Source organism: Melanaphis sacchari, unplaced genomic scaffold, assembly GCF_002803265.2.
Source record: "Melanaphis sacchari strain LSU unplaced genomic scaffold, SCAv2.0 Contig79_pilon_pilon, whole genome shotgun sequence".
Lineage (NCBI taxonomy): Eukaryota > Metazoa > Arthropoda > Insecta > Hemiptera > Aphididae > Melanaphis > Melanaphis sacchari.
In genome coordinates, this window is record NW_020271559.1 from 61,355 (window position 1) to 84,736 (window position 23,382).

Below are 23,382 nucleotides of genomic sequence, written 5' to 3' on the forward strand. Positions count from 1 at the left end.
AGTACTAATGTGTATATAGTGTAGGTGTTTACAAACATAACAAACACACTGTGATAACACATGTAAATATATATTGGATACCCATACAACGAAATCTTTGATGGTGTTTATAATAATATAATATCTAGGTATATAGCACACTTAATGAATACGTTTATTTCGTGATGACCGGAAAATAGGCGTACCTTCCCATCAAACATAAATAAACGACGTATAGTTAATTTTATATATCTTGACAGCTGCAGTTTTACCAATTTGCCTATATATATATATATGTATATTGTATATTTATACTACAAATTATAATCGAATTGATCATCCAATAATGTAATTATAATAAAACATATCCTTAATTTTATACTGCATACCTACAGACCTAAGAATTTAATAGCATGTGCTCTATGTTTTATTTTTTTTTGATCTTTCTCAGTTAACTATGTTTTTGTTATAATTGTAATTGTCGAGACTTAATAATTTAAATAGTTAGAATTTCATTAAAGAAAAATTGATTTGATATTCATGTATAATAAAGGTTTCATTTTTTTAAACTTGCCGTTGAAGTGTTAAAAAAGTAAAATACAATTAATATAAAATTATTAAAATATACTTAGGCCATGTACGAGTATATAGATAAACTTATTTCAGTTTTAACCGGAAAACCTTTGGTGGGTACAGGTAACAAACAATTTCTGCAGTGGTATCCAAGTTTTTCGTACAGGGTTTAGTTTTTAGACTATATCTAATGATTATAAAATATATATCAGTATACTATGTGAATTCTTTGTGAAATTGTTACTCATAAAAATATTTAGACACTCACTACTTGCTAATCTTCGTTGTATTTTATTTTTTATTTTTTTAAACGTTCATCATTATATACAATATATCTAGCGGCAAAGTTAAAGTTGAACTAAAAAAAATCAAACCATATAGGTAGTGTACGCACTGCGACTGTGGAGTTGCGATTCGTTTCTATTAATACAGAGTGTAAGAGAAAAATTGGTAAATGCTTCTAGGTACTTCTTTTTTAATTATATTTTTAAACATGAATTTGAACTGCAAAAGTCAATTAGGTTTATTTGTCAGATATTTATTTTATGATGATTCATCAATTATATCTCTCATTTTTATTGCTCACTCTCATTTCTTACTTTAGATATTTTAAATATTTTTCTATACAATAAAATTTAATACCTACATATTTATCTACTTAAAGACTGTATTTTCAAATACTTAGATTTTTTTTATTCAATATCTAACGAGTGTTTTGTACTTATGTGTTTATAAAGGAAAAATTTCTTTTTATTTTTCATTTTAAAACTACTTTTTTCTTATAAATTGTAAAGCAGATTATTTTTTATAAAAATTGTTAAAGTACACTTATCGTCTACCTTGAAATTTAAAAGAGCTTAGTTTCTGAACTATACTAATACTATAGAGAGAATTATATGTATATACCTTAATAATGATAATAAATAATATACCGTAGGTATATTATAATATGTTTAGATACAAATATGAGGGCTGATGATTTGAAAATTATAGTAATTACAAGCAGGTACATAGATATTAGAATTTTTGTTTTTTATAAGTATTGCCTATACATATATTACGTTCATTTTATGTTTAATATAAAATCATTAAGTACTTATTATAACGATTATTATCTTTAGTAGGTACATAAGAATAAGGTATAATAATTCAAAAACTAATTGTTTTAATTTTGATTTATTAGCTGCGTATAATATATATCAATATTTTTTAAAGATATACATGCTTAAAAATTTTGAACTCAAAGCATTAAAGGGGGTTCTAGTTTGAAAATAATTTTATTTCCTCGCACAGGACATTTTTTGAATAGTATAAAATAATTTAAGTGTCTGAAACGATGGTTTTTAAGGTATACATAGGTATTTTAGAAATTCTAAAACTTAGAATTTGAATAAATAATTTACTAAAGGATAACATTTTGGTGACGGCGGTGAACATATTGGTGAATTATACTCTTCTAATCAACGTATGAAGACATTATATTTTTTCCATAAAGCAGGTACACGATTTATCATCATATTTTTAACTTTTATGTTTTTTGTTACAAAATAATAAAAATTCGAGCGACGACTCGGTTGGATTTGCTTATTACCTATTATATAATATTACTAGGTAGCTATTTTGTATATTTCCTGCGACGAATTAAATATTCCGGCTTTCCGGGACTTACTTGCCCCTTTTTTTTTAACTTCGTTGAATGTAAACTACATATATTTTTAATATATTGATTGGTTTTTATTAAACATAAAATTGTATCAATTTATAATAGCTAGGTATTTTATTTTCTGTCCAATGGTAAAGAAGCTGCACAAACAAAAACATATTCGTATTCTATAAGCCCCACTTTATATTATATAATTTAAAAAATTGGCTTTGATGTGCATATCTTCAAATTCACATATTCCCTTGGTGCCATTTTCAGAGCCACGAGTGCGATAGATTTGGCTGTGGATCACTTGTAAACGCATGCACACAAACATTGCCTTTTAGTTATACATAGACAATATATTATTTATGTGCTATTATCATCACGCCTGATATAATACGTCAACAATTTTTTCGCCGTGTAAACCGTGAAGTCAACACGAACGACAACGATGACTGGAGACGCAGCTACACACGCGACACACGACAATCGCACATTACGGCAATCGGCAAACCGGCCGTATTAACGGACGGACAGCCGCCACCGTTCTCATTGGTACCCCACCCGGGCCCGGTGGGTATTCGCGACCAATCCTTCTCCTCCGGCAGTGGTGGTGGTGGCAAGAAGTAGGGAAGGGGCACATACCTAGTGTGCGTTTATAATAATAATAATGGTAATAATAATATGTGTTATATTTATTTTATTACCGTGGACTTTTACTTTCGGAGACGCGGGACCTCGGGGCGCCGCGAGATGCGATTTTCGAGACGACGACGGACGAACCACGCGGGTTGACTCGTTGCCAAAGCGAGAGACAACACCATCATAATAATATAATATGATATTAAATTGTACCGTTGCAGTACGCTGCCCGCGCGGAACGTCGATATATCAAATCGTCGGGGAAGAAGAACGAAAACGAAAACCGTAATCTCCGGGAGTAGCGCGACGATAATAATAAAATTATTTTTATATACTTCTGTTGTCGTATATTATACGTAGCGCCGGTCAAATTTAAAACCATGTGATCACAAGAGAGATTTCGCTCGCGACTTTTGGCCGGTCGCCCGAGACGATTGTTATCACGCTGGACAACAATGTACGCTCGTGTTTGTATAATATTATTATATCACAACGTCGCCGTTGACACGAAAATACATGTTTAAACCCGATTTTTTAGAAGACACAAAAAAAGTTTAAAAAAAGAATTCTCAGTGACCTACAGACACAAATTTTAAGACTATAGTCTTGTCAAACTTCGTGTGATTGAAAAAAATTCATTATTTTTTGGTAATATTTTGTAAATTGTCAATGTTTTGCCACGTTTGAAGTTTTATTATAGTTCGTATTTTTTGGCGATGCTTACATAAGAGGATTTTTGAATGATAGTTTATGTTATATTATATTTTTTTTTAATAATGACATACGTTATTTCATAGACGATTCTAGTAGGCAACACATAGTAGGAGGTTATTTATTATTTTCCATTAATTCTGTACGACGGGGATAGGCAATATAATAACACATAATAGGAGATGTTATCAAATTATAGTTTATTATTTTTTTTTCTGAATTCAGGGACACCAAAACCTTAAAATCGTAAATTTTGCTCATAGGAGGGTTTTTTCGAGTTAACGACGACATAATACAACTGCGGCAAGCCAGCAACTGTCAAGCTGCACAATAGGCGAAACACAATGCACGCGATAATACAACAATAATAATAATACCCGCGTATAAAATAAAACCTACTGACTTCCTGCTTACTAAACATATTGTATGTTATGTGCAGTTTCGTTTTTCCGCGGTGCACTCGGCGACATTATATTACTATTACTATTATTATTACAAATTACAATACGACGCGAGAAATTGCTGCACTGCAGCCGGTCCACGCGGTCCATTAGTACCAGACATTTCGACCTCTGGTTCTTCCGGAACTGCGTTTATCGTTGTTGTTGCGCCGTCACTACAGCCAGCGATTGTGTTTAAAAACCGTTTAAATAGTATATTATACAAATATATACCAAAATAACCTTAATATCTATAGATATATAGTGTGAAAATTCTGCAGTAATATTATATATTCGGGAAACTCTTTGAAGTTGAATAAAACGTTACAAAAACCTATGAGATTCGAGATTCACTAGATAATATTATTACTTCTAAATTTAATAATAGACCAATTACTTCTAATTTTAAACCTAATAAAGTTAAATATATATACTATGCGTTTGTAAAATGTTATTTCAGAAAATATAATATTTTTGAACGTATATTTCTTTTACATAATTTTAAATTTACCTAAACCGAAATTATTTGTGCATGGTTTTTGTGTCTGTTGTAACATTTTAGAGTTGTGAAAATGCTTCGGTTCTCAATTTTGAAGGTAGTTTCTGAAACAATACAGATTTCGAAGAAGTCATAATTAAAAAATTCCCAATTTTTTAAAATCCGTCGGAAAAGCAAAATAAAAAAATAAAAGTAGAACGGAAATTTTCATAGGAAAACAGTTTTTGACTTAATTGATTTCTTTTTGTTTTTTACGTTTAAAAAACGAATAATTGTATAATATACTTGAAATTTTTATTAAATGTTAACATCAATTTTTTTTACATGGTATAATTTTAAAATGTTTTGACTCTTTTGTTATTTATAGATAATTGAAACTATCGATTTTTAGTAATTTTTTAAATATCAATAAAATTATTTCACTCGGTCAAAAATCTTAAAAACACAAGGTTGATAATAAGTTATTGTTTATAAGTCTAGTAAAAAATATCAAAGATGCGTAAGCACGACTTTTTTCAACTATTTGAAGTTTAAATTTTGATTAAATTGTATATTTATATTTTGAATACCGATTTTTATTATTTTGTCATAATTCTAAACTATTATCTGTAGGATAGGGACTTTTATGTATATATTATGAATTATTACAAAATATATATTATATAATATATAAAATAAAATAAAACATATTATGAAATACACTTTTAGTGATGTAGGCTAATAGACGGACTTTGCTCAAAATCTTTTTTCGTTTAATTGTATACTGTACACATTTATACCTATCATTAAGTTAAAATTTAATAAATCCATAAAGTGACCTACTGGATATCTACTGCACAACAGGGTGGTATCCACTTGCCTGAATAACTTATAATTTTTTATTCAAAACCAGAAGATTTTTTGAAGTATTTTGACCTATAAAAATTGAATTTTGTTCAAATAGGTTGTTATGAATAACTTATAAGTAATTAAAGTTTAATTATAAATGGAATAGTGGAGCACTATAATTTAATGGGGCTTAGGTTCCTCTGTACTACTCCACTTTGCTCATCTTAACATTAAATCGTATAACTCATAAAGCGCATATATTATAATATAGATGTAAAATCAAATACCTACACTCATACCGTTTCGCTCAGAATCTTAGATTCGATTTTCAAATATACAAATAATCCATAAGTATTCTGCTTTGAAATAGAAAATTAAAAATGTATCTTGTCGTAAAAAAAAGTATTCAATTTAAGAAATGATAATGATAAAATAAATATTTATTTTTGAAAAAAAAACTTAAAAATTATAAAAAAATTATCTTCAAATACGTTAATAATATTTGAAATAATGAGTGTCTCACGTTAAATGAATCACCCGGTAAATATATACATATATATACTAATATCTAAAAAAAAAATATATATATATATATTATACTGCAGTTTGCCAGTTTTGTTTTGCAGCAGATATCGGTTTATACTTAAGTATAACCAGTAAATACTGTATGTATACGTACAAGACCAGAGGGTGGATTTTTTTCCCGACGGTTGCGTAACGTATCGGCGTCGCCTTCCGGGGCTTTTTTCTAAAAGTGTTTCCGTTAACATTAAATTTTATCCGTGCAAGAAAAGAAAGAAATCGCCAGTTAATCAAACTGAAAAACAATAATCATATATTCTTTTATATATATTGTATACGCATATTACTAACAGTAAAGATTTAAACCGCTGGCCATAATAATTTAGTGTAAACACTTATAGCACAAGTCGTTCTGTCTGCGTCGGATATTGCACTATACCGATACTTTTTTGTTTTACAATTTAAAAATGTCCCAAGGGTAGAATTCGAATAGGTTTTTTTAGAAATAATATAATATATTTTGATTTAATAATCTATCGAGAAAGCATTGGAATTTTATTTAAGTTGTTTAATATTTTTATTTTTTTAATATTTATATCCTTGCTCTAATATATAATAAAATACAATATTTATATTATAGTTATATATATATATTATCAATATCATAAAGACAAAATAAGTTGTTCATATATAGTAGCATATAATATACACACAAACAAATTTCGTTGAAACCGGTTCGTGTGTTTTACACATACCTATAGCTGACTAATTAAAAAGTGTTTGAAATATTTATTGTAAATACAATTTACATTGACCTTAAGTGGCAATAATATTTGTTGTAATTAGTGAAGTAAATATGTGTACATTGTGTATTATTATTATTATTATTATTATTGTTATTTCGTTCGTACCTATGTATTGGACCTAGAAGTTGCACATATTTTTCATAAATGATAATTTAATTGACTTTAGCACCTTGTTATACACACGTGATGGATTATGTGTAAAGAATAAAATATGATTTATGAAAAAATATACTGCGATTTTTTCCCCCGGGATATGTCTATAAGTATATATGAATATATAAATAACCTGTGCATATTTTTAGTTGTTATATATGCAACGTAATAGCGGCTTTTATACAAAGTTTCATGCCTGATAATAGATTTTTTTTCTCGTCATTTAATGTGTTGGTAGATAGGTCCACGTTCGCATCATTATATATTATATATTATAATGCGTATCCGTTTTTTAAAACGATAATTAATAATATTTTCTAAACATGGGCCCTCGTATAAATGCACTTAAAAAATTTCAGTTCGATAAATCTGACGTCAAGTGAAAAAATAATACCTAGTGGTGGATTATACAAACAGTTAGGTACTCATTATCTTTCTTAGTGTTTAACAAGAGCCATACGATAAAAGATAGGTATAGTTATAACTAAAAACACATATAAACACGGGATAAATAATAATTAAGGATAACTTTATTAATTTATCTCTTTGCAGATGCTAAGAGATATAATTTGTCTACATAAATTTATACATCGTATTATACATAATCTGTCTATATAAATGTATGTTATTTTGTTTCTTTGGTTTTTAAAGATTCAAAAACTACTGTACCTTTTTAAATAAAATGTATATCAATAAATTCCATAAATCATGGAAGGCTTATATTTTCAACCTTTATTAGTTGCGGTAGGACGACACTCATATGAATTTAGTTTTGACTCACAAAAAGCGATTATTTTTTTTTTTGTTTATTTAAATATTTTCCGTTGTTTACAGATTGTATTATTATTATTATTATTATTAGTAAAATATTGAGTTTAGAAATTCTTATCAATAGTATCTTAAAATCAGATTTTAAACATTTGTTGAATATTTTCTTTTTTTTTTGTAGTGTTTATACATTAAAAAGTGAAAAATTATAAAAACTATCATCGTAACTGTGTTTGTCTTAAATATTTTTACTGAAATAAAACGAAAAACAATAGAAAGATAGATTGATTATAGTCGGGCGAAATCGGTTTTATAGCTAGTTATTTATATGCATAATAGAAACATTGAATATTAGATAATAGTAGTATATTATAATATTATAGTGTGTCATACATAAAAATGGTAGTAAATTTAACAAATTATTTATTCAACACATAATACGGCTTTTACAATACATTACATAAAGTAGGTACACATTTGGGTGTGGTGAAATAATCTAAATCTAACAGTCTGAGTATACGCAGAATATACATTATATCAAACAGCTGTATATCGATATTTTCGCGTTGGTTTCGTATATATATATATATATATATATAAATATATATTTAGGTAGTGTTTATGTAGTATGTACACATGGTTTTTTATTTTTATTTTGTCATATACAAGTTATATAAACTATAATACAAAATAAATCATTTTGAAAGTTTTTGACTAAAATTTATGAGATCTAAGATTCGCCTCATTCTATTATTATACCATTACAGTATCTACATGGTAACCTTGATACAAAAGTTCCACTATTTATGGAGATATATCGTCCACATTAGTTTTATTAACACATGTGGTGGTTAGTTTGATGATAAAATATTACATATTATATACCATCGAAATAAACTAATGTTCTCTCGTTATTTATATATGTACTATACTATTATAATATTATATATTTATATTATTACGCACACAACCTATAAAACATTCAAAACGTATGCATTTTGATGGCACGTTGTGTTAAGTGATTAAAATATTGGTAAAGTCTTCTTTTAGTTAACACGGGAGCGGCAGTAACTATATATAGTTGTATAATGTATCGTGTTGTGCAGTTTACCTGCTGCGGCCCACCCACTAATACAGACGACTTATATACCGGCTATGATTTTACCGACATATGATCGTCTCGCGTAAATGGTCAAGATATAAAAATATAAGAATTATTAAATCTATTAAACCTGTGTATTTATTTGTAGGTATAGTTTGATACAAGTTATGAAATATTTGAATGTTCTTTTTTTTAATTTTTTTAGTAAACCATGCAAGTCAAATTAAATTAGATAGAAATAAAACGGGTAAAATGTGGTTAATAAAAAATAAAAATAAATATTTCAGAAAAAGTTGACGGGTGAGTAACAAAACTATATTTTAAAATAAAATCATTTTTTCTACAATGTTGATTTTTTTTTTTTTTATAATAAAATAGTAAATGTCTTAAATAGAGTAATATTATTTACAGTGCATGTTATTATTACCTTGAATAATCATTAATTTTAAATCAAAAAAAAAAAAAAAATGTAAGTTGTTTGAAAGTTTTTACCTTGATAATACGAATTTTTAATTTTTATAACTATTTATTTATTTCTATATTTTCATAATGGTTATAATATATGAAGCATATGTATATTCCTGTGATAAACTAATTTATACTTATGAAAATAAATATTTCCAGTGATTTTGACAAATCAAAATAAAAATGATAAATTTTTTAAATTTCTTTTTTAAAACTACAAATTGTAATTTATTTGCCTATAGAAACAAGAGGTATCCTTAATTTAGAATAAATTATAATAATTAATAACTATTGAAGAATGGACTATAATGAAATTTAAAAAAAACATAATATTTTACATAATTTTATATTCTTATATGTGAATTTGATGTGTTAAACCAATAGGTAATTTTCTCACGCGTGTTTCGCGTCGCTTAATACCTATAATTATTTTGCTCATTGTAAATATATTTGTAAAAAGTATAAATAAATAAAAATAAAATTATATTTTAAAACTATAAAAATTAATAACTGTTTGGTGCCTACATTAAATAAAATGTTTATGTTTTTATATTATTATTGCGTCTATTAAAATGCAAATTACCTTAGAATTTATGTTCATTGCTTCTATAATTTTGTAGAAATCTTTCAGAATAATAATACGCTGTTGTATATTCGAATTAATTTTAAAAGTTGCAAAAGTAGGTTGTATAATCATGTTAAATATTGTTCTTTTTTCATATAGCAGTTAAATATTCCTAGTTAGTTAAATTAGGGTATATGTAGTGTCAGTCTGACTCTCGTAATTTAGTTTTGGAAGTAAACTAATTGTATAACATAAAAGTGTTGATTAACGCACGTTATTAGCGCAGGGCTCAATATAGCCAGTCAACACTACATGCTTTGTGTGTAAGTAATCTATAGGGATATAATTTGGACACTTATTTGTGAATACTTTTAGTATTTTTATTTTTAAACGACACAAACGAATACTGTTACTTTTGCTGACTCCTTGTTATGTATCTCTGTATATGTTTCATTTCTTTACAATAACTATACCTTTACATCATATATGGGAACATATAAATAAATCGTCGGGGGAGACGAATATTATACTGTCTTTGTTTCACTCGATAACAACTTCATTGCCTCAGTACTTATACATTATTTAAGACAGTCATAAGGATATAAAGGAATATAAGTAGGTATTAATTTGGGGAAAGTCCTGAGGCTAATTGTTTTATAATTCATATATCATAATATAAATAACCAAAGGTGTATTATTATCGGCCGATTTTTATAACGAATATTTTTTTATAACTGGCTGTCGATCTCGAATTATTTTGAAACACACGTCCACGCGCAAGACAATTTACATGATACTTGCATTAGTAGGTACAGAGGGTCTTAATACTAACGTAGTATATAGGTATATAAGTATATTATTAAGAAATGCTTTGCACTGATGTAGTCGTTATTTAAATATATTGTCAAGAAAATGAATACACAATCCAATAAAACGTATATAATAATATAATATATAATATACCTATTGATTCTGAAAAATCATACTAAATAACAGAAAACTTTTCCTGATTTTATGATTCATGAAACTTTGTATTGATAATAGTTGAATCAGTGACAAAAAAATACACGAAAATGATTATCAACATTTTTAAAACAAATCTCTGTAATGAATTAGCGTATTTTGTTGCCCTATTTTTTTTATAATCATATTATATCAATGGTTTTTATGTAAACATTTTTATCACCGTTTATTGATGAACTTTGGTATTTTCTAATAGACTATGTTATTACTATATTATTTAGTTTAAGTCTGAGAAGTATAAAAAAAATATTTTTAATTTATTAGTTAATTTAATTTAACTTAATTATTAATTAATATGTATACTGTTTGGTGTTTGATGGTTATCTATGAATAAGTATGTATAATTATGCCTTTTATATTAAAAGCTGCAATTCTTAAAGTTTGAAAAATTAATTTTCATAAATATATTAATTAATGATTTTTATTTACTTTACAGTTTCCCGCAGAGCAAAATAATTTTTAAGTTTATCGATTTTCATTTAAATATTTTATTTGTAATATGAGTTATATACTCGTACAGTATATAATATATTATATATATTATGTGTGGTGGTAAAACAATAATTAATTATAGCTAACTATAGAATTAAAAATATATCGCATCAATATTTTAATTTAAGTATCTTTTTTTATTTTTTTAAGATGGACCAGTATTTTTTCAACAAGACAAATTACGAACATATATAATCAGGTAAGAATTCTCGTAAATCCTTTTAAGACATTAAGTAAAAATAGTGAGTATTTTTATTTGCGTTAACTGTTGGTTCTTAGCCAATAGAGTGGATCTTTTAGAATAAATCTTAGTTTTAAATGATGTTACTTAACAAGAAGATATAGAAGTATAGCAGATCTCTTTTTGAATTTTTTATGGACATGAAATATTTTTAATGATTCTACTATTGCATTGTCACATATGTTTGACTTAGTCTATGTGGAAATGTTAACGACTTTAAAATTATGGTTTTTGAAAAAAAAGTTTATGCTACTACGATTGATATTAATTTATTGTTGTACATTACCGTTATTAATGAAAATGCAAATGTACTATTTGTATATTAGTGTATAGGGAGTGATGGTACCTAATTTTATTACCTATTATAATTCGTTATAACTAACTAATTTAAATAGTGTATATATATTCAAATATGAGGTTTAAGAAGAATTAATAATAATTTTACATAATTAAGATAGTGATTACACGCTTAAATAAAAATAAAATAATAAATAACGAAATATTTTTTTCAAAAACAATAATATCATTATTAATTCATTTAAACATGATATTATTTCGTAAGTTTTTTTATGCTAATTAATTATTTTATTATACAAGGTTATTAGGAAAAATAAGAATTTTAGATGGCCAACATTTATGTTATAAATGTATAATATATTATCATGAACCATGATAGAGCGTGATAATTAATTAATTTTGGTGACGTCGGATATTATAATCAATACCCAGGTACCTATATATACAATTCTTGTCACATTGTGTATTATTTAATATTCTTAGGTGTTAATAATGTTTGTTCCAAGTGTGAATGTAGTAATTTATCAATCGAGAGGCAATGCAAACATTTTATTAAAATATAATATTGTATAGCGTGCCCTTCAGTAAGATCATAGAGCAGTGTGTGTATATTACAATATATGTATGTGATTTTGTTTATAAAACGTTTGAGAAAAAATCCTTCAACCGGTCTGTAATGATCAAAGAGTATAAGTTTAAACGAGATATTTCATATTGCAATATCTTGTTTACTTCGAGAATCAATCACCTGGAAATTAGTTGTGAGATAGCTGTTGGAGGCGGGTGATAGACTAAGCCGACCGCGAGGGCGTACAGGTGAGTGCGTATTCACTAACATTATAAGACAGAATAAACGATACCTGTATGCAAAAAGCTATTAATGTAATATTATTATTCAACAGTTGTTATTTATTTTCAAACAAATCGCTGTGTTTCTTATGTCAAACACGACGGAAATACCGTAACGCGGAAAATCTTTAATACTACGGTGAGATTATTTTTGTATACTTGCAAAAATACACACAGTAAAAGAGGTCGGCCAATCTTGCCAGATGTGTAATTATTCAGTTTGATAGGTTGGAGTATATTTTAGACAAGTCCCGACAGCGCGTCTACGTTTATAATACGTCGGGTGAATTAAGCGAATAGTTTTATTTTGTTATTGTTTTTTTACGATAGATCTGTATACGCAGAACTTCCAAGAATCCGGTTAATTAATATTTTCTGCTATCTTGCGGCGTATGCTGAATAATCGGATAATACAAAAATGACAGCACTTCTAAAGTCAGAGCGTATTATAATACGCAATACGAGTATATGCCTCTATTTATATGTATACACATGATTCACCAAGCATGTTTTCACTCTCATTTATTTATTTTATATAAATGTTGTTAAATCATAGTTTTTTAAATTTTATTTTAAGAGTTTAAGACTCCATTTTCAAATTCTTAAGATTTTATGTGCTAGTTAAGGAGTGAAGAATGCACTTTTCTATTTTTTAAATACAAGCACATCTAACATTCTTTTAAAATTAAATTACTAATTAAATATTTTAAGAACTACTTAATTTTTTTTTTCATTTAAATGAACAACGATTTAGTCGAATTTCGACAAGTCAATATTTTCAGAGAAGCCATCCGCTAAATTATTTTATAGTAAAATAAAAGAGATTGTCTTTTGAAAAACAAAAGTTTGTATCTTCACATGATACTCCTCAAGTAATATAAAAATCTTAGGAGTTTAAAAATTTTCTTTTTAAGAATCTTTAAAAAATTTAAAAATCAGGTTTTGAATAACTGCATTATCGAAGAAGAAAAAAGGTTGAGCTTGTTAGGTGAATCACCATGTATATATATATATATATATATGTGTGTGTGTATATAACGTAAGTACATAAATATTGAATTGTGAACACCGGTAATGAGGGGAGAGGAACGTAAGTCTAAATTTTATAAGTAATATATTAAATGATATTGTGTAAAATGTTTGTAAAAAATTTTTGGTGGTATGTGTTCATAATGGTCCATTTTCGAAATATGAAAGACATAAATCCAGTGGTGGTGGTTTATGCGGTACCATTCATTTCATTGCACGAAGACAAATTTCGTTGGCTCGTGTCCCATCTATAGGCTCAACCCTATCAATTATAGACCTCATCTGTATACACGTCGTAAACTTTGCACGAGTGTATAATAATAAAATACCCATTATAGCTTATAGCTATCCACGCAGTTCGGAGTACATAATAATAATTGTACCGTATATATGTCAACATTATTGTACCGTTAACGTTTATTTTTTAAGTATTCAAAAAGCTTTTCTAAAAAAGTTTTTTTTTATAGTGTTTGGCATATACATTATTTTAAATCGTTGAATATTTACTCAAAATATACTTTTTACATGTATATATTACAACATTGTTGTGCGTGTGGTACAAACGCTGGTATCTTATTCTAAATTCTTGAAAAATACATCCTTAAAATTCAATTATGTGAATGCGTTTTTTTATTATACTCCTAGAACAGAATTCGTAATAACAATGTATATTAATATATCATGTTAAAAATATTTTACGACGTGTTGTCTACAACTTTTTGGCGCTGTAGTATAAGTATACATTGTTATTATTTTCAATTTAAATATATTGTCGTTTTTGTTACAATATATTATAAAGCAATAGTGTTTAAACAAAATGTATAGTTTTACAAATGTTCCAAACATTTTCATAAATATGAACATACATAAGTATTGAATTATTTAAAAAAAAAGATAATCATGATTATTTTACCGTTACAATATCATTCAAGTTAGTTAATATTATACATTACGTTGTCATCACATTTGATTATCACTAAAACTGGTGGTGGTTATTGTTATGATAAAAATATTAATGTTTATTATATTTTTTTATGAGATTTTTAGTTTTTCATTTAATAAGTTAAGTTGATTGATAACGATACAATACATGATAAAGCAATAAAAACGTATTTAATAATATGGTTCGCTGTGATTTACGTCAAGATTTTCCTAATAAGTAATAAATAATAATATACATAATAAACAAATTTTGCTTATACAAGATTAATGATTTATTATTTTAATTAACTATAGTATCTATGGTTAAGCGCGAGAATGTTATATAAATGTTGTTGTTATGATCGTAGTCTGAAAATATTCGAAAATTTATATTTCCTCCCCCTTCAAAAAAACCGAACAAACCACTGTCGCAAAACGTTTGTGTTATTAAACAGAAAAAAAGAAACGGGGTTACAATTGCTGTATTATTACAATTTAAGAGTTCTATACAATATTATACACTACAACTGGAACGATAAAAAATACAAATGACGTTTATATATGTATTTGGCGTTTGTTATTTTTGAACGTTAATCTCAGCTGAGCTGCAGTGAGCGTTACATAATTGAAATCACAGTTTAACCCGGTTTTATTTACCTTTTTTTTGTGATCAAACAACAACAATGTGTCTCTGGTTTATATAGTTATTGGTGTTTACTTAGCGCGTTCCATTAGCGCCGGTATGAGAATTTATTTTCGACCATTTACCATTCTCATCTTAAGCCTATTGTCAAAATCATGTGTAAGGTATTTTCTTTTCTTGGAACCTGCATGCACTCTGCAGCAATCAAATATATTATAGTACACGTCTTGTTGAAAGGTGTTCCTCCTTGTTCGATTACATTATATATTATAATGATAAAGGTTGTCGAGGACGTCCGAGACGTATACAGGTATATATGGGGCATGGACTCCGGTACACACATGTTGCATATTATAATTTAGCTGATGATAATTATTTTTATATATTATAATGAAGTATAAATATGATATTGTACTATATAAGACATGCAATAATAATGTCTAATACATGGTGTGGTTATAACTAATTTTTAACTAATCGAAGGTTAAAACGGTCGGTTAACAAATCATGTAATTGGACGGAAACGGAATTAACTGTTAACTTAACGTCACAGTAGTGGGTTCCCCTGTAATATAATCCAACATCATATGCGTACATAGAATGTAAATTACCCCCGGGCACTTTAATACTACACACATGGCGCTTCAAATATTTTTTTTATTGACGGTATAATCATTATTATTATGTTTTTTGTATACATATAGATTCACAAATTACGTACACAGCCACACAGGTATGTTATACTTGGTCAATATTAGTATTATGAATACGTATCACGTTCGTCATAACACATGTGTTTTCGATTGCGTACAACACACTTTATTAACAATGATGTTGTCTATTTAATAACTACTCGAAAAAACATGTCGACTATAATAAGCTTGAAAAAAATGTATTTATTCCGTTGTTTGAAATTGCATTTTTTTTTTTTTTTTTTTTAGAAATACGCGTTGCTTGTATGTGTAGTAGCATTGCTACTGCGATGTTATTGGTATAATATCTTAATATTATAATTGCCGATGGAATTACATCTACTTTGGTAGTATATAATATATATTATACACCCACCAAAAGAAAAACACTAATCAAAAATTCGTTCGAAATAATCATTTTCTATATTTTAATATCATTATAATATTTACAACGGTATTTCGATCATAAACTATATTGAACAAAATGTAGTAAAAACTTGCTCGGAACACTTAACTATTGAAGCTAGCGGTGTATACCCGTACATAACTTTTAATCGTATTTCGATCAGATAACATTAAGAAATCGGCCCAAAGGAAAATGGCGCGTAAATTACACGTATCCCATTAATATAAAATACATAGTATCATCTGATTTTATTTTAGACGATTTATTATAGGTAGGTACTTACTTGAGATTTGAAATACAACCTCCCCGCAACCAGAAACACAATTTCTTATAGTAATAATAATAATAATAATTACCGATTGCAATTATTATTAAACGGCGAATGATTGCGATGCAATTTATTATCTAGTAATGTTCAATAAAATGTTATATAATCGATTAATAGGTATTATAAATAAATCGATAAGGTAATGCTAAGAGATGCAAGTGAAATGTAGGTGTATACGAGAGTATTTTATGCACATTGTATTATTATTATTTATCATCCATAGATTTACCTAATTGACTTCGTATCAAGAGTACCTTTATAAGTGACTGGTATATAAATTTATGTACGTAAACACTAATTTATTTCAATTATATATAAATTGTTAACCATTTTAAAGATAATTGCAGGTTATATCAGTACCGGTTTCAGTAGCGAATATTACCACGATAATATTAGACTGTATATAGATTAACATACTATAAATATAGAGAGTAAGCACATATTATATTAAGACAACACATAATTTATGCATTTTGAATATATATGAGTGAGGTGGCATATGTTTACCTATTTTCTGTGTCCGCTCTTGGAGGTATAGGGTTGACACAAAATCTTGCGTTGTTAGTTAACTGAATTGCAACAAACTTTGAATTTATCAAGAACCATTTTTTATACGATTACTTTTTATCTGTATCTTGATTGAAATATATACGATAATAATGTCCATGAATTATTTTTGAGTACTAGGACAACAAGAAATTAAAGAATAAATAATACAGTGTTGCAAGTAGGTAGTATAATTTTATTGTAGTATTTTAGAATAGTGATTAATGAATAATTTGATGTGTAGTGTTCTAAATTGTACATTGTTACATTGTTACAGGAGATCGAAGTTACCCCTTATAATATTGTGTGACCCTCAGGAGATTATTTTTCTACGCGCGTTCAAGACGGTTGTTGCAGGTATATAGGATAAATAATGTATACAATGTTATGTCCTCGTGGAATGTGGTGAAAACATTTCACACCTCGAACTAGTCTTCCTTAATTATATTATCTAATAAAACGAAGAAAGAAATTACATACATTTACAAATATGTATAGGGTTACAAAAAAAAAAAAAAAATGTGACCCTTCGAGCGCTGCAGCGATGGACAGTTGGATAACGTTGGCCCAGTTATTATAACTATGTAGGACGAATACCATAAAACGAGATCGAATTCGAAAACAACAGCGCGTGTGTATGTTATTAATAGGTAGGCTAATGCGAAGGGAATAAGAAATGCAGGTTGTGTCTTAATACACTTGAAAAGTTGAAACAAAAAAAAAAAAAAACCGGGTCCTGTCAGTAAACAAAACCACGCTGACTTTCCTATGATCGATTGTAGAGATCTCGTGTACTGATGCAAAACATTATGATAAACCGTGACCGAATCGGGAAAATATAACTTTTATGTATATTTTGTGACGCGTTGATAAAACTAATGAAATTTCATAAGATCGTTTTTTTTTGTGTCGTCTCTTATATACTTATCTAATATGTTATCCTCGATTTAGGAGGGGGGTTGATTCGGGAGTTCTTATTAGTTTGTAGTTATTTATTTCGTTTGCTTACTGAAACTTACTGATTATTTATGGTGATAAACTGTAACACTGCAATAATGTAATATCCATTGACTGTACTTTAAAGTTCGGTGTCTATTAACTTTTTTTATACTTATAATCATACAATTATTTACAAGGACAGGTAGGTTCCAGTATGATACCAGTTTTTATTACACACGTATAAAATATATTTTAATTTCAAATCATACATCTACACATTAAAATTGTACTTTTTAACAATTGACAAAGTTTAATAATAAAAAAAATATGAAAAAAAATAAAAATTATTATGATTCATTACAGTAATAAATTATATTTTTGAAATATATACATTATAATGCCGTTTAAATGTGTTTAATAAATCTTTAAAGTATCTTGTTACGCTATAAAAAAGCTGTATGTTAATAGATAAATGAAAGATTATATGTCTGGAATATATTATTTATTTATGTCTTTTAACCACAATTTTTAAATATATGAATAAAAAATATAAATAAATATTTTATAACTTAAGCATTTCGTTACGCAAAATTATTAACTATATATTTGTGACAAAAATATGAATAAAAAATTACAAAGTATCAAATTTATTATTAATATTTAACTATAGCTATACAAATGCAATAATAATCAGTTTATAAAAATGTAAAAATGTAATTGGTATTAAATTTGTTCAATTTATTTAAAATGTTTTTTTTTTTTATAGACCTTTTAATGTTTTTAACATAACATAAGATATCATAATAGATGTTTGATTTAAAAAATTATGCTTAATTTACCTACAAGTAATTATTTTTAATATTATTGTATCATTTTTTCTCATCACTAGTTCTGTACGTATAATTTAAATATTTTAAAATGTTTATAATTTAATTATTCGTCTTAAGACACCGTCTTGTGATGCCAACTTGTATCAAAATCATTTTCTGGTATGTTGAACAAAAAGGTAAATAACTGTTGCTCTACTCGGTACCGAGGTCAAGATATAATTTATGAGGTATACAAAAGCAGGTACTATCGACAAAACAATACGATTTTTGAACTGGAAGTCATAAAATTGTATAGGTAAAAATATAAAGATGTTAAAACACTTAGTAAATCAAACTCGATGGGTTTTATTATTACGTATTATGTCGGCAATAAAACAAGGCATAGTGCATCATTCTTTTTCATTTTTTAACGACAAGAAAACGGCCAATTTGGATTTATTACATATATTACGGGCATCGTGATGAACATAAATATATCTATACAATATAAGTGTTCAGTTGGTCAACCTGAACAGTAACGCGGAGTATTCTTGTATATGCACATAGATGCTAAACGAGTTAAGTGCCAAAAAAGAGCATTAAATAAATTTTAGATGACAATCTTAATGTTCACATATTATATTAATGTTTTCTTAGAAAGTATTAGAAAAATGTTAGTCTTGAAGGAAAATAGTATGAAAAATCATAAAAAATAATGTTTTTATACATAGTACAGGTAACTAGAAATATTTACAAAATAATATGTGCTTACGTGTATGATAAAACTTATTTTCATAGTCTCGTAGAAATATAGACAGATATTAGGTACATCAAACAATATAAAATAATTTTTATTTAATTTATCTTAATAATTTCATTCTATCATTTTTAATAGATAATTAAAGTTACTAAATACATTTCTTTTATAGTATTATGATACTTGATTTTAATAAAATCAGTTATAACAGAAATTTCTAATAGATCTCATTTTATACGCTATAATATTGATATATATTTTAATTTTATATATTTTTTAGCTTAACAATTTGGTGAAATGTGATAAATGAGATCAATTGTAAAATACCATAAAGAATGTTGTTAATTTTAATGTTTATACATTTTATTTTATTCAGTTCTTGTATAATAGTTATAATTTATAACTTCCAAGGAATCTGTATTAACAGGTATACGTATGAATATATTATTGTAAACTAATTAATTAGGTATGTGAAAATTGACTTTATTGCAAATTCTCATTATTGTCATACAGACTATTTTTATTTTTGTATAAGTATACAATTTGAATATGACTATTCTTACTAGTTATTAGGATGTGCATTTAGTTTAATATCAAATATGGGATAACTTCATTATATCTATTGAATAAAAAATAAAACATAGTAAAAGAGTTATACTAATATTGTAATATACAAAATATCCCTATGATTTTGTTTGAATATATAATAACATAATACATTATAAACTATGATAAAAATACATTTTTATATTTAACTCATTATTATTTTAATTTAAATAATTGTAGAATATAAATATCACGTATTTAGAAATTATGTTTTTGTTGACTGATGAGTGTATTACTATTCATCATTCTAAAAATGCTGTGAAATACTTGCAGGCCATTCATTATATATTTCAACTAGGACACATTTAATTTAAGTTCTTCAATTGAAACAAAAATATTAAATTTCTTTTCTTAAAAACAAAATAACAAAAACCCTTTAATGAGTATAATAGATTACTGTTTAATAGATACAAATTAAAAGTGTTAATTTTGTATTGCTAATATTGTTCTAATATGAGCTATTTTCTGATAATAATAATAAAAAATAAAAAATTGCAATAATATATTATATATTTTTTTTAAAGATGAACTCAATTTTCAGTATGTACAAACATCCACTATTTTTAACTTTAATAAAATAAAAATACAATTTTGATAGATATTGATCTTCCTTTTTGTTTTGGTGTCTCATACCAATAAATATATCTGCACTATCACAATATTTTATAGTGATTTTTATTAACTACATTATGAAAGTTAGTCAGTATTTTAAGTATTTATTTTTAAAACATAATAATTAAGCAACTGCAGTTGTGTTGACACTTTAACGATGTCAAAATAAAACAGCTTCATTACTTTAAAGTAAAAAATAATATTATCTTAAACAATAATCTATCGGCTTCGTAAGACCAAGTCTGGTGTCGATTAAACCATCTCTGATAGTCGGCACATTAAGTTATATAATATAATATGTTATATGAATATTGTTTAATGTTTAGTTTCATTTAATACCTTATTGGCCGCAATACCTATAAATATATATAACACTTATTTTTTTTATAGGTACTTGAAACGCTTCTCTAAAACTGTATCAATTTAAAATCTAATGTAGTGTTTTTTTAATTGTTGACGATGACTAACATATATATTGTAACTATTCGATAAAAAAAAAAACCAAATACTAATAATTTCTGTTACTTTATTTATTTATTCAATATACATACGTGAATTCTCTATTATAATTATAAACATTATGAAACAGAAATGACTCCCATTATTTCTTATTTTTTTATAACATATACTCGTAATGTTATTAACAATATTAAATTGAATCTGATGAAATAAATAAAATGTAAAATATATTATTCAAAATAAAGATAATAAAAAAATATTAAATATAATTAAGAACATACCTATTATTATGTATTACCAGCTACTATTTCATTGGGAGATTAGTAAGGGAATTTAAAATATAATTTTTGTAGGAAAATATTGAATAAAATAGTTTAAAGTAGTATTGATGAAGTAATAAATTTCAAAATTAATTTAAGACAACATTTTAGGAAAATCTATGGAACTTAATATTAATTTATGAAGAAATGTTGAGAACAAAATAATACAACATTCACAAAGTAGTGAAGGCTGAGGAAATTTAAAGCATAATTTTAAAATAATTTTTCTCAAGAACTACAGGAAGATCCATTTAATGAAACAAAAAAATGATCTTGAACAGATTCTAATACATGAATAATGTACGTACATACTACAATGTCAGAGTAACGCCCTCCTCGCGGGTTCTGTTTGCAGCGTCGTCCGCGTTGGCTGTTGACCACATTTTTATAGTCGCGAGGTCTCGCACAATACATTAACATTATGATAGATATTTGTATACGCAAATATGTATCAACGTCCAGACAGGATTTTTTTTTTTTTTTTGCGGGCACTGCCAGCTTAAATAAACAAATAGGATGCGTACGACGTTTAATTGCGCGATAGTGGATGGAGATGGTCGATTTGAAGTGCGCAATAACCAAGTATTATTAGAGATTCTTTTAAATTATTGTGTGTGTGTGTATCTCACATTTGATATATTTTGTTCTCGGACTTGAAATCCTCTGGCTATGCGCGTATTATATCAAGTGACATGCGAGTAACTGCACTGTAGCTGCATCATCGGGCGCACGCACTGCACGCGACGTTATTAATCGTTCCAATCTCCGTGATTTATAACGATTCGGGACTGTGCGCCGCGTCGAAACCGGATAAGATGAAAAACAGAATGCAGAAGCACTATGTAGTAAAACATTTGTATTACAATATTGTTCTAATATTATACATGTACAATGTAATAATAGTAGCGCATTATGTCGGCTTGTAATTATTATTTTGACGATAAAGACTCTATGCTTGCGGAGTGAGTTTAAAATATATTGTGAAAATAATATAAAATGTATGGCGATTTATCGATAAAAGATTAATTGCGTACACGATTATTACATATGGGAGGTACCTATTATATTTACAACACGTTTATATTGGGTTCAATCCTATATTATGTTGTTAATCTTAAAAGATAAATCAAACAAACATAGAAAACTGAATAATATCTAATATCGAAATCGTAACATGTTTCGTAATGTATTATTAAACATTAAACTGCAGTGTTTATATTTTGGTCGTTAAAAATAAAATATTATCTCATAATATGCATAATATTATTTAAATAATTACTCGCCACGATAATATAACAATAAATTCTACAGATGTACAATCCTACATTTAATTTATTCTTTGGTGCAATTATTATTTATTATTAATGATTTATAAAGTACAATGTATTATGTTTTAATATTTTATGATATTCTCATTATAATATATGCAAAATGCAATATGCGTTTTTTAAATACTTTATTCAGTTAATATATTATTTAGTCATTAAATGCACTTGTTACTTATAATAGTAGGTAGGTACCTAAAATTCCATATTATCCTTATGATCTTTTATTATGGTAAAACGATGTAAAATATAACAATGATAATAATATAAAAAAAAAACAAAAGCTTAATAAAATGTAATTAAAATATTTCTATTAAATACGCAAAAATGAGGTTTATTTTTAATACACTTTTTTTAGATTTCAATTAATTCAAGATTCAAGCTTACGAC

The 23,382-nt window shown here is 26.5% G+C and overlaps 1 protein-coding gene across 1 annotated transcript in view; it reads left to right on the forward strand.

Annotated features, from left to right (window-relative positions):
* Positions 1-23,382, forward strand: part of LOC112601497 — a gene marked incomplete at its 3' end in the record, with an annotated part of 80,754 nt that overhangs the window by 3,344 nt on the left and 54,028 nt on the right. Inside the window, exon 2 of the mRNA XM_025349154.1 lies at positions 11,364-11,412. The remainder of the gene's footprint in view (positions 1-11,363; positions 11,413-23,382) is intronic.